At 35.1% G+C, this 14589-nt stretch overlaps 1 long non-coding RNA gene across 1 annotated transcript; it reads right to left on the reverse strand.

Annotated features, from left to right (window-relative positions):
* Positions 1-9543: 9543 nt before the first annotated feature.
* Positions 9544-11003, reverse strand: LOC132068711 (uncharacterized). The gene is made up of 6 exons (XR_009417488.1): positions 10623-11003; positions 10426-10516; positions 10214-10341; positions 10023-10101; positions 9812-9938; positions 9544-9731 (listed from the first exon to the last, which is right to left on the reverse strand). It is a non-coding gene; the product is annotated as an uncharacterized LOC132068711 (long non-coding RNA).
* Between the last annotated feature and the right edge of the window lie 3586 nt (positions 11004-14589).

Consider the following 14589-nt stretch of genomic DNA (forward strand, 5'->3'; position numbering starts at 1 on the left):
TTGATCCCCAATGTTTTTCACCTTTTCCCACAAGCTAAGCTCTCAAAATCTCAAAAAATAATGAAGAGTTTGAACGAGATAATAGTCAAAATACTCCCCAACGTTTGACCAAAATGCCAACTACACACCGAACCTTTGCTTTGGTCCTATTACCCCCTTGGACAATTTTTTTCAATATTAAAATGCCCTTTTGATGTGATGCCGATATAATACGACAACCTCAAATTATTTACAAAAGTCAGTCATTCACACGCGCCCCGCCCACGTGCCACATCTTTAATTTCCCCTCATTTTTTATTAATTTCCCCCCTTCCTCCATCCATTTACTCTTCTTCTTCAAAAAAAAAAAAATCTCTCAATTTTCCACACTCCATTTTCAGTATGAGGATCCAAAAACCCATACCCAATTCTTCTTCATCTTCATCAACATCATCATCATCATCATCTTCATTAGGAGTTGAAAAAAAAAAATCACACCAACTTCCTCAAATTTGATCCAAAAAAACCCAAATGTGAAAGAAAGCTTCATAATACCAAGTAGAACAAAGTTCATCCATTAATTTGATCAAACAATTAAGAATTTAAAGAAACCCACTTGGTGTTCTTCATAGTTTTCTCCAAATTCCTAACAATGGAGTTTAATTTTCTCCCAAATCAACTCAAAGAATTAGTGCTTAGCTTAAACAACTCAACCAAGCAACAAGTGTGACTCCAAACAAGCAACTTTCAATCGATTTTCTTTAACAGATTAGATTTTCAACCTTTTTTTTTCCGCATTTTCGTTTTTTTTTTCGATTTTTTTTTTTTTGAATTTGATTTGGGAAAAAAATTCAAATGTGAAAGCTTCCTAACACCAAGTAGAACAAATTTCATCCATTAATTTGATCAAACAATCAAGAATACATAAAGTTCGGGTTCGAACCCCGTCAAGCATAAAATAAAAAAATAATTTCGCAAGGTAGGATCAGAGAGTATGCGGATCGCATACAATCTTTAAGGAAAAGCTAAAGTTATCCGGATCCTAAGCATAATAAAAAATCCGCTCTATAATGCGTTAATTTTTCCTAAGACATAGTTTAGTTATGCCTTATAGGCGAATTTTAGTTAAGGCATAACAAAATTATGCCCCATAAGGCAAGAACTTTTCCTTAATGCATAGACTTTGCCTTATAAGGCAAAAGTTTAAGTTATGCCTTAAGAAAAACTTTTAGCATTATGGGCATACTTATGTCTTTGGGGCATACTTTTTGATAACTAAAAGTTTACCTTGAAAAATAAATATATATATATATATATATATATATATATATATATATATATATATATATATATATATATATATATCCGCCCTTGCTTAAAACTTTTACTTAAACACAACTAAAAGTCCGCCCTCGCGTACTTTTACTTAAACACAAAAAGTACGCCCCCTAGGCGGACTTTTATTAATTTTATATCTTTCCCTTGAAGCATATATATATTTTTTTAACTTTTCAAGGGAAACTTTTAGTAATGCCTTAGCTAAAACGTGTGTCCCATAAAACATAACTAAAAGTATGCCCAAGGCGTAAGTTCTCCTTAAGGTATAACAAAAGTTTGCCTTATAAGGCAAAATTTAATGGGCAAACTTTTATACAGAGGCATAACTTTGGAAGGAATTTGATGGTGAATCTGAACATTCTGTAGCATAATTTGGTAATTCCTGTGTGTGCCGAAGCGAAATTTTAACTACGCCTTCAAATTTTTTTTTCAAATGTGGGTTCGAACCTGGAACCTATGGGTTTTAGTAGAAGGGCAAAATTTAAAGATTTCAAATATGAGGGCAAAATTTAAAGACCACCCAAAAGCATTCTTTAATAAACCCACTGTGTTCTTCAACGCTTTTTTCTCCAAATTCCTAACAATGGAGTTTAGTTTTCTCCCTAAATCAAAGAATTAGTGCTTAAACAACTCCAACCAAGCAACAAGTAGCAACTCCAAACAAGCAACTTTCAATCGATTTTCTTTAACAAGATTAGATTTTCAACCTTTTTTTTTTTTCCATTTTCGTTTTTTTTTCTTGATTTTTTTTTTTTTTGTGAATTTGAGCTGATTATAAGAATAATCACTATCCTAGCTCTAAATTTATAATGGGTATTATTTTGACCAAAAAAATGGAGATGGGTGTTAAATAGGGTGAAGAAGAAGATGAAGAGCCTAAAAATGGAGGAATTTAAATTTATCTATGTGATCTATGTTCCTTAGCATTTTAAAACACATCGATGCTTTTTTAAAGGCTATAACGCGCGGCCGAGCGGTGTAGTCACGCTCTTGTCCACATCGGCAAAAAAAGGGGCATTTTAATACCGAAAAAATTATCCGGGGGGTAATAGGTCCAACGCGTTAGGTGTGTAGTTGGCATTTTGGTCAAACGTTGGGGGGTATTTTGACTATTATCTCGAGTTTGAACCAGATTTTCCTTTATAACATAGCCGGGATGAATGCCAAGAATCTACATTTAATTATTTTACTTTTAATTGTCCAAGACACATTAAATGGACTAGAAATTGGACGAAATCAGTTTCCACGAGTCACAAATATTATATGTACCTAATTATGCGGTCAAAATCATTTTGACCACATATGCATAAAATGAGGGGATCGAGTTTTTTATTTTTTCTAAATGTGTTAGTTATGCAGAATACGTCCAAAACCAGGACAAATCTCCTCAGAATCTAACCAAATTTTACAGAAAAGTCAAATAACTATCCCGGCTACTAGATGTAACACCTTGATTTTTATAATTTTATTATGTATATTTAAATGATCCTGTTTTTGTAGTAAATATTTTTATAACTTCTGTTGAATTTAAATTTTGTTTGAACAAGAAAAAAAAATTGTTATGTCTTGTTGGATCTTTGAAACCCATTTAGTTTTGATTCATTTGATGAAAAGAGTGCTAACTTTCTATCCATCTAAGATAAGCCCTTAGTAGCAAGACACATTTTTATTTTTTTTATTTTTTATCTTTCATAACTCACTTTCTTCATCTCCAACCCTCCATTGGAGATCTCTCAATCCACATAAGTGTTATTCTTCAACTATCATCACGATCATAATTTTGTTGCATGAAAATAGTTTTGGAAAAAGTTTTAACTATATATGTACTAGATGGCCCGAGCCCGTCTTTGAGCAGGGGCATTTGTTCAATGTTGTTATACAAAAGTGGTCTGACTTTTGCAAGGTACTTCCTTATTCATTTAGTAGGAGTTTAACCAAAAAAAGGAACCAGTACCATCAAGTTAAATATTACTCATAACATAATATCCTTCATATTGTGCGGAACAAAGTTATACTATTACATTGCCAAGCTTGCTAGAAAGAGAAAAGCTGTGAAATTCTTGATGTTCTTGGTGTAAGGGGGTACAATCTGGATTCAAGCAGCTGTAGTTGGCTGTAGAAATTGCATTTGGGTATTTACTGGAAAAAAAGAAGAGAAAGCATACAAAGTTAGATAAGAATTGCTACAGGTTACAACTAATACAATCAAACTGTAATGCAATGTTTAAGGTTTACCATCAATCTTTGAAAGAGTTGGAATAAAAGTTCAAAATCATGCAGCAGTATGAGGATTCTATTAGCAAATCATAAGAGTTGTCCAAATCAAAAAGACTGAAGTTAATGCACCTTTTCACACTGGATAATAACCACCAACATTACAAAGGTCAAGAATGAAACCAAGTGGATTAACAAGCTTATGCGCGCATAAATTTTTCTAGATAATTACAAAGATTGTATTATGTTGAATGCTGATTGTGGTTTAGAAGAGCAAAAACTAATTGTGGAATTTGGTTATTCGAAATAATAAAAAACAAGTGCAATAAACAAAGAAAAATAGCACAAATTACTTCCAAACCAGAGAGCTCAACCAGATTCAAATAGAACAATGATGGAAACTTTGAAAGAACGATGATCAAATCCTTATTGTTACCAGATATAGTGCAATAAAGAAAGAAATATTGTAGGAAAATCAATGAGCTTCATCAATCAAGTTTGTTCAATGGTCGTAAGCTTATTAATCTGACCCAAATTCTCTCCATTTCGGCAATTTTTACTTCACGATAGGCAAAATAGGATTTGTACAAATAATATGAAAGAGGAAAGCTTATGATTGCAATTATAATCATATTGAATGTCGTATACACTTATCACCATTCTCTTTAAATTCTAAATATCGTTGCTTTAACAAACTACTCTCACTTTAAAATAATAAAAGCATTTTGAAGGGAAGAACAAAGGTATTACTATAAATTATCTTATAAATTTGTACCCGAGTCTAGTTTGTCAATGATGCCCAGTAAAAGTGACGTGTTGGTCTAGATAATCTAATAAATTTGTTTACCTGATTCTAGCTCGCAAATGATGCCCAGTAAAAGCGCACTCCTTGGTCCTTCCTTTCAACAAACTGCTCTCTTATGTAGATTATATGGTAGACACAATCATTTGAAAAGAGAACTTCACCAAAAAAAAAAGTAGATGTAAGTTCTTGCACAAAAAAGGTATATTGAGAAACATAGTAAAATCATACAGAATAGAAAATAAATGGAAGCAACTGCACCAAATGAACTCGGAGATATGTGTTACAAGAGACATAGGGGGAAAACCAAATAAGAGTGATGGACAATTTCAGCCTATAATAGTAATAGGAAAGTTACCAATTTTGGTTGGATGGTTCACTTTGTCTGCAGCTTGTTAGAAAGATCAAATGTGGCGGGAAGTTTTTTCAGAATGCAATTCAGCTCACAAAATGGTGAAGAATTGCTCGTTGACTTCAGCAAATAAGTTCAATGTTCAACTACCTACAAATTGAAGCTAATGAGCAGGTGAAATTCGATTTTCAATCAGGAGTATAACAAGTAATTGTAGCATTGTTTTGGTATTTTGGACCACTTATTACCCCAGATAATCGTAAAATAAAGGCAATTAGTCTAACTAACATCGACCGGAATTTACTATGATCTATATACTTCTTAGCTTCCACAACAAACAACAATTCATGGAAGTTTCTTATACCAATCGCCTAGATTTATAAACTAGTCTTAAAATAATGCCGAATTTTATATTGTCCTTTCCTCAAGCACATCTTATACTTGCTTATACTGATTTAAACTCTTCTACATGAACTTTATTTTTCATGTAAACAGTCCATGTCATAAATTTCTAGTCAGTGTAACACCCCGTATCTTACAACAAAGGTTAGGCTCGTATCGTCAAAGTTTCAGAGGAAACTCAAAGGTTTGAACGTTTTGCGAAAGTGGTCGAGGGGCCTACTTTGGGCAACCATAACCCATTGATTAGTTAAGAATTTTGAAAAGGTTCCTAATGAAATTTGTAGAACGTGCAAGTACCTTTCTAGGCATATAAGGATCAGGCCAATTGGAGATCGGAGCAAGGAGATATGATCCTCGAAATGTGGCTAATAGTAAGGTGCTTAAGATTCGATGGAATCGCCTAAGTTAGGTCCTTCTTCCAACCCGATTTCGTGAAAATCCATTGGGAATTTGAGATATCTTAAAACATAAAAGTTGCAGATCTTTGAAATACCTTTCCAACGATATATTATGGAGCCAAAACAAAGCCCTGTGCTAGAAGTTATGGCCATGGATGCTCAAAGACGGCCGTCAATGCACAAGGACGGCCTGTCAATGTACAAGGATGGCCCGTCAACATGTTAACGACCCGTCAACTTACACCGTCAAGTTGCACAACCAGTGCAGACCCTCGAAAACTCTTCTGATTTTTTGAAAGGACGGTCACAACCGTCAAGTGAACCGTCAATATACGGCGACAGCAAAAAGTATAAATAGGGCCCTTCAGCCTAGGAAATCAGTTTTCATAATCCATTAAGCCCTAGAATGAAGTTTCTCTTCTCCAAACAATACAAGGCTCTAAGGTAAGCGTCTCAAACACTTCCAAGTCAATTTTAGCATAAGATTACGTAACCTAATTAGGGAATCATTGTTCTTAAACTAGGGTTTTCAAGAAAACCCACGTTCAAGGTTTAAGACACGGGTTTTGGGGATTCTTCTCAAGTTCAGACTTATAGATACAAGTTTTGGAGCATATACAGGTATGTGTGGCTAACTATCTACGTTAGGGAACGTTCACGATTCTCCCTAAGCCTCGTTCTTCATACTTATCAGTAAATTGCCTTAGAATATAGTTTAGCCCTAGTTTCTTGAATAGCTGTAGAACTGCTATCTCCTAGGGTTATAGTTTCAAAATTCATTCATAGTGATCGTTTTGAATATCATGAACTTAGTACGTAATCATTATAGACTTGTGCATTGACATCACATGATTGTCTCAGTCAGTGTATAATCAGTTATTAGCTTAAGCTCCATAATCAAAAACAGTTATTATGCTATCAGCTATAGCCCAGTCTCAGTCTTGTAAATTGTTTAATATTGAACACATGTATCTGTATTTTTGGGCCCTAGGCCACAGTTTATGCATACGTATTGCTTGGGCCTGAGGCCATAGTTTATGCATACGTATTGCTTGGGCCTGAGGCCACAGTTTTTGTGCACATTTATTTGGGCCCTAGGCCACAGTTTATATTTACAGTTATACAGGTCATTCTTCGTCTGGGAAACACGGAGTACTTCGGATCCCTTGCCTTCTGTTTAGTTCGGTTTCGGTACTATATATTTCTTCTTTCATTGCTTTACATATCAAGATAATTCAAATGTGTTGATGTCCCTTTTATTTGCTTGGGGGAGATGCAGTGACAATGATATAAAGTTGACGATCCGCCTAGCTATTTGGATCGCTCGTATCGTTGTGGTGAGACCAGGTTCCTTGGGCGTTATCCTGCTTTCAGTCTTTCTAGTTTTAGAAAGTTATCTTTCCAGTATTCTTTAGAGGCTTCATAGACATAGTCCAGTCAGTCAGATATTAGAAAACTTTGATGTGTTAGCCTTGTTGGCATTGATTTCAGATGTTTTAGACTTAAACAGTATTTTTCGCATTTTAATATATTTCGGCCAGACTTTTTAGTAGATCAGCATGTCTTAGTCTTATTTCTTTATTTTAGCATATTTTGATATCACATGTTGATTCAGCCAGCCTATAGGTTCGCTCGGTCATATGCAGTTAGGCACCGAGTGTCATGTTACACCTAGGCCATGGTTGGGGCGTGACAGTCAGTGATACTCATCTTGTGCATGTAGGTGCAATATATTTACATGAACCAGGAAGTGGTTGTTGTTTTGTCATCATAAAAGACCAAAATGAATAAAAGCTTAAAAGTATATTTGGTTTGTGGATCACTCGGAAAGCATTTGACTCTGAGCTGTATAAAGAAGTAGTTGGCTAAATAATTGTATTAGTTCCAAAGAATGATTAGGAAAACTCTGCAAAATATATGAAGTTTGGTAAAATAGAAAGAACATAGCAAAAATGAGGCGCCCATGTTTATCTTAAAACACAAACTTATCAGTTAACTGGATTAAGACTGGATCTCTTGGCTTTGATCATAACAAATTGAACAATCACGGGAAGGACAATTTTTGCTATATTCTTTTCTCTCTTGCTGGAGTATCTACAAAAGCATGATATTTTACTGCAGTTTGCATAATGCGAAAATACTATCCAGGTGTAAGCCTTTCCAATCGAATTTCTAGAGGGCAGGAAATCTTAAATCCTCTGCCTTGACACTACACCTTATCTGTTTTACCACTACTTCATTCTCGATAAATACTTAACACTTAAAATTCAATAACAGGAAGTATCTAAGAAGAGAAGTGTGCAAAGTTTCTTTCCATCATGAAAACTATAGCATGAATAAAGCTCTTCGCTTTCTATTATCATACCTTTTTCAGAAGATAGACACCAATCTGCTGGCAAGTAATAAGGAAAATGGAACCAGATACCTATGAGACAAAGGTTGAATGAGTTAAAATCAACTCATACTTTTATCATGTACAAAAATTGTTGCAAGCAAAAAAAGTCAAACAAAGGAAAGAAACAACACTTGGAGCATGGCATAAGCTTTTTCCATTTGCTTTAATAATTATACGTGATTCAACTATCACAAAGCAACTCAGTGGCAAGTGGTTCCAGCTGGACCATAACCTGGCAAAGGGTTAGGTCTAATTTGGACGCCCATTTAGGAGGTGCCAAGCAGACCCCATCATCGATTTGAGATCTTTTTTTTTTTTTTCATTTAGTGAGCAACTAAAGTTTTCATTGCATAAATTTACCATCTGACCTATTAGGAATAATCAAGTCATCAATTTAACCTCTCTTCAAAAATAAATGGCTGAGGTGGTAAAATAATCACACAGAAATTTGCATACATAATATCGAAATCCGTTATATCAAATGAATACACTTGACTGTTAGTCTATCATGTAAACAATAAAATGCCTAGTCATCTGCCTCCTGAGCTTCATACCTCAGAATTTCTCTGCTATATACACATAATAAAATAAGATAGTAACAGTCCTTACCAACAGAGTTAAGTGTTTGACAAACTAAGTAGAAAAGGCATACCGGCAAAGTCCAAAAAGAAACAACATTCAAAACATGAGTTATAGAAATACACGAATCCATAAAATATAGGAAAATTAAGAGAATAGCTCTAGTTCAGCGCAATCTAATCAATTCACAAATATACGAAAGAAATTATCTCCTAAACTTTATTCCAAGATAAGAAAAATCCAAACTTCTCACAATATGTAACATTAGACCGCTGTTGTAGAGTTTAGTTAAAGAAAGTGGTAGCCTATCTCTTCGCATCAATGGCTTCTACAAGTCAAAACCAATCATTTAGGCTATGTGGACTTACATTATCATGAACTCATACAAAAACATCCTACTTGAGCCTATGTGGAATTCTCTTTTCGTTTGATTAATTGTCAAGTAATGCCACTACATTACCTGGAAGAAATATACTGACAGCATTTCCATTGTTAGATACAATTCTAACAACCAAAAGCTCCTCAGGACGTGGCTTTGATTAAAGACAGCAAATTCAAGAGATAATTGATCCGACTTTTGCCAAAAGAGTACTCGTTTCTTCCAGCCTTAAAACTCTGTGTTTAATATCTTTGATTCTTTACTTGACCAATTTTATACCGTTAATAGATTAGTGTAAAGATTCTTTTATTTATAAGCCAATTGACTTTCAGCAACTACCAGTTGTATATTTAGCAAGTAATGTATAACTCAAGCTTTAAGCTTTGCTTGGGATATTTCCGACCTTTTTGGTGTATTAAAGTCTTAAAATTCCATCTATATAATGAAGTAACGTTTGTTTTACTACGCCAAAATCTCAACCCAAAAAGCTAGGGGTAATGATAATGTAGTAAGCCTGAAACACACAGACAGGAAAACAAATGCTTTAGTAATCAGAGCATGGAAAAAAGCAACAAAAGTCTAAGTCCTTCATTTTTGTGTGTGTAATATAAGGAAGAAGCATAAAGGTGCACCTGCAAGTGTATATGTTCAAAAGATAATTTTTTTTTATAGGAGCAGAAAGATTGTGGTAGACGTTGTGTTTGGATGTATGTGTAAACTTAGAGGTAAAAGTACCTGGGAATCAACATATTTTGTTGCTTACAAGTCATACACTGAAACTTTCTTTTTATTGAACTTCTCACTTCTTGTTTGCAGTTGGGACATAGTAAAACATAGCAACTTTTGAGTTTATTTGGAAGTGATACTTTTGCCTCAATGGAGAAGGAATGCCCCTGCGTTAAAAGAAAATGAGACTATTCATTATAAGGATGTACAGGCAGAAATTATGAATTATGTGAATAGAAATTATAACGTCCTGTTGTGATTGAACATTTGCAATTGGCACTATTTGTTCATCCACTGAAACACTGATAAGAGATCCAAATTCAGACGTGCTCCTCAGACTGAAAGAAGCAAGAATTTCTCTGTTTTCCGCGACCCTATTCGAGGGAAAAATTAAAATACTTTAGAATAATAATAATCAGGAAGAAGCAAGCACAATATAGGCTGGAGTAATGTGATACCATGTGTGCAGTTGTAGGCATTGGAAATAAGGCGGATCAATCTCTATTGTTATGTTAAATTTTGTTGTCAACGATGTACCTACATTTATTACATGATCTTTTATTTAACAAAGTACAAAGTAATGTACCTATATTAATTGCAATAATATTTTATTTAAGAAATACAAATTTATGTTCCTGTTTTAGCTTACCATTGTACTTGGATACCCCAATACGCCTGGCAAAGATGATAGGTCGTTCTTGGAATTACCTAAGGAGTTTCCTGCCTTCGTCCTCAATAATAGCCTCTTCCCACAATGCGAAGGTGAAAGTTTGTTTGCTGCTTACATTAAAATGGTAAATATGTCGTATATTTTTAATTGTAAAACAATAAGGATTCTGAAAAGTTTGCAAATGCACTTACTCGGTATCGATGAGAATGAGTTCTTGCAATCTTTTCTGCACTTTTGCAACAAACCTTGGTGGGAAGCAGCGGACAACAATTGCGAGTACATCTATTTACAAAACAATTTGTATTCAATAAATGAATGTGTGAAAAGATAAACTGACAGCCTGTGTTAAAGTGCATATTCAGTGATAAAAGAAGTAAGATAATCATACTAAATTATGCGTCCTTAAGCTGTTCTTTGGTAGACTGGGAGGCCTGATTGTTGATGTCTCGAAATGACGTAAGATTCAGCTTTGTGGGTGGTGGCAACTCATCCTCATCTGGGCTATCTTTTTCAATTGGATCAACTATGGGTTTTTTGTCAATAACCCACTCAAACGTATGCAAGGGTCTTTCATATCTCAAATTTGGCACTTGTATGCGCACACCCGTTATCAAATAGCTATGAAACAGTTTGAACATATATTGATAAGAGGGGATTTCGTCACCGTAAACAATAGCTTTTATTTGGTCTTCCAGTGAGCGATTCATAAGGAAATAGCGGAAGAGACATACGCAGGCAATGTAAGCAATTGATTTAGAAATATTATGTATACACAAACACACAGATAAAATTGATTTTGCCAAAAAAAAAAAAAAAAAAAAGGAAGTACCTGTTCATCTTGAAAGATCATGTTCAAATATTTTATCTTTTGGTGAGAACCTTCTCCTGGCTTGCATATATCCACAACTTGCACTTTACAGGTCCAGTTCGGTATTTCAGGAGTGATTGCATATATACCAAGTTGTTGTGTCATTTTTTATACCCTGAAAAATAATTAAAGTAGGGTAGACAATGAAAGAGCATGATGAAGGGAGCAATGCTAATGGAAAATGCAAATGCAACAAATAACTTACATATGTTATATGAGTAGCTAGTAGCTCTTCGAAAGTTCTAAGAGAATGCTTTGTGGATAATTTCACTATATGCTATATTGTAGGTAGAATGGTCATCCGGGTCGTCTGCTGTTGCGGGTCGGATTAACATTTTTACACTGCCTGGACTTTTTGCCCTTGATAAAGCAACATAAAGTCCGGTGTGAAAGACAGTGTTCGCGTAAATAAATTCCTAATCTAGTGTTCCGACCTTGAGCTTTATTTATAATCATAGCAAAACATAGTCGAATAGGAATGTCACGACCCAACCCCGTAGGCCGTGACTAGTGCCCGAGCTGGACACTCATATACACCTGATAACTATAATCGTCCACAACTAGTATAATAAAGAACTTATATATAGAAAGGCATGACGTCGTCTCAAACTGTCGCACATATATACATATCACAATAACCTATCTCCTGAGGAGTTACAACTTTTAACAGATAATATCACACATAAGCCGGCAAGGCTGTCATAATATAGGGGAACGTTCCAGCCATACACGAGCCAACAAGGCTACCATAACACACGGCTTCCAAAACATATATATATATATATATATCTACGCAAGCCGACAAGGCTGCCACTACGAATGGGAACGCCCCAAAACATAAGTCATCTGTACACAACGAACAAGAATTCCTTATATACAACCCACACATATGTCTACAGACCTCTAAGAGTGACAACAGTAACATATAACGGGACAGGGCCCCGCCGTACCCCTAAATAAACATATACATACATCAGAAGATCTGTGCCAAAGGTCTAGACTCCGGAACAACGGAGCACTCAAGACAATGAGGATAAATCCTAAGTCGAAGGGTCACCAAAGCGAGTATCCGTACCGCGGGCATGAAACGCAGCCCCCGAGCAGCGGGGTCAAGACGAGATACGTATTGAGTATATAAAGCATGAAATACGATGTGATTATAACCGAAATAAGAAGTACGGTAAACTTGAGTACAATAACCATGTATACCAAAATGCTTGCTTTTGAAACACAAGTCATGCATGTCAATATCACGTATCATATCCGGCCCATTATAGGACTCGGTGAACACGGTATACCTTTATTTTTGGCGCCATAACACAAAGATACTCCGTATCACACGATAACTCCGTACGCCGGCATAACTCCGTATCACAAAGATAACTCAAGATCACGCATAACTCCGTATCACAAGATAACACTATAACACAAACATAACACCATAATATGTATATATATACCGTACCCGCCCAGCCGAGGGACCTTGAAAAGATGTAATGAATGCACAAACAAACGAGTAGTGAGTAACCATATGCATATAAATCATCTTTGAGACCCGTCGATAAGTAGACTAATCAACGCCGAGTATCGTGATCGTAGTTATATCGCATTTTTTGAATATCATTATGAACTATATCAAAATAAAGCCTGTGAGATCATGTATATGATCAAATTAATACGAAACAGCTTCACTTATGAAAGTATGGTCATTAGTCATCATGAAGTCTTTTTAAGAATAGGAACTTTTACGCATCGTTTACTATCCAATCATAAACCCCAGGCGTAGCTCGACATATTAAGAATTCTAACATCAAGAAGTGAATAAGGATCATAAACATGCTTGAAACTTATGAATAGAGTTACCCCAAAGCTCATATCGTATCTTACTTACATCTAGGACATGCCAAAAGAAAGAAGGAATAAAGCTTTTTACATACCTTTTGGTTACTCGCAACACAACACGTATACGTCGCCCAATGGCGTCTCAACCCCATATTAAGACGTCAAGAACTACGGTTAAGCTACGGGGGAATTCAAAACGTATTCTAACGTTGTGACTCCTTTTTAGATACTAGACGACGTTTCGCTTACATTCAAACCAACTACATAACTAAGCCAACATCACTAATCATGCATTCAAGTATCAACCCGAGACTATTCAACATGACTCGAGGACACTCCGGACAGCCCGTACAACACTTCAAAATAGCCCAACCAACGCACAATACAACATATAATCTTCCAAGTTCAACAAGAATAACAACAACACGTTCTTTCCTTCCAAATTCATGAACTATACCAACAATCTACACGTTACGATATTATCCATATAAACGCAAGAAAACTATATTAACAACATACTAACTTCTACAACAGCCCACCAATGATTTCAACTCCAATTTGAACCATCAAACACTTTCATTTTCATCATAAAAAATCCATAATAACAACAACAAAAAATACCAAGCAAAATCAATTTACCATTTCCTACACAAGCAGCCCTACACTAGCTTCAACACCAACACATAAAGTTCCATGAATTTCATTCATTTCTACACACTACAACATGCAAAAACCATCCATAATACATGCAAAAGAAGATTAAACCTTACCTTTAACACTTGACTTCTCAACTTGGCTAGAATTTGTGCCTTGAATCAATACTTGTTCTTATTGCCCTAGGATCAATCCCACGTTGTTATACACCTTCTAAAGAGTTGAAATGCTTGGAGAAAATTATTTTTGATCAATACTCAAGAGCTTCAATCTTGTCCAGCCATGGCCGAGAGTCTCTCTCTCTATCTCTTAATGTTTCTCAAGTTTGTAGTGAAGAAATGAAGTGGATGGTTGATGAATGAATCATCAACTTTCTATAAATAGGATGTCCATGGGCTGGACATGTGTCCCACCCAAAGTTTGAGCCAATTACACTTGGCCATGTCACGTGGCGTGGGCCCACACTAACACTTATGGCTTAATTAGTGAATAATTAAACTTTTAATCCCACTTAATAATCTAATCATGGTTAATTAATCCCTAATCTCCAATAATATTTCCATACCAAATAAAATTTATAAGCAACTTGTGCATTAAAATAAAATCGGAGGTTAAAAGTCTCTACCTCGTATCCCAACATAGGCTTGTCCTTAAATTGTCGCGATTAGCTTTAAAGTATCCCTATGTACAAAAGCACGGGATATAACAAGGAAATTGTATTCTCTTAAATCGAATAGGCAATTTTTCGTCTTGTGAACATAACAATGGTATTCGAGGAATAAAAACATGTTTATCTTTAAAGTCACCACTTGCAATTTTAGCGCTAATAACATGAGTTTTGAAATCAGAACAAATTAAGCATTTACCATTGCATAAACCTTCAGAAGGATTTAAATTGCGAAGTAATATAACTGGACAATTTTGCTTGAGAACTAACTTATAAGGAGGCAAACTAGTAGGGTTCAAAGTATGGAAAAAAACTTTAAATTTC

Source organism: Lycium ferocissimum, chromosome 1 (assembly GCF_029784015.1).
Source record: "Lycium ferocissimum isolate CSIRO_LF1 chromosome 1, AGI_CSIRO_Lferr_CH_V1, whole genome shotgun sequence".
In the NCBI taxonomy this organism is placed as follows: domain Eukaryota; kingdom Viridiplantae; phylum Streptophyta; class Magnoliopsida; order Solanales; family Solanaceae; genus Lycium; species Lycium ferocissimum.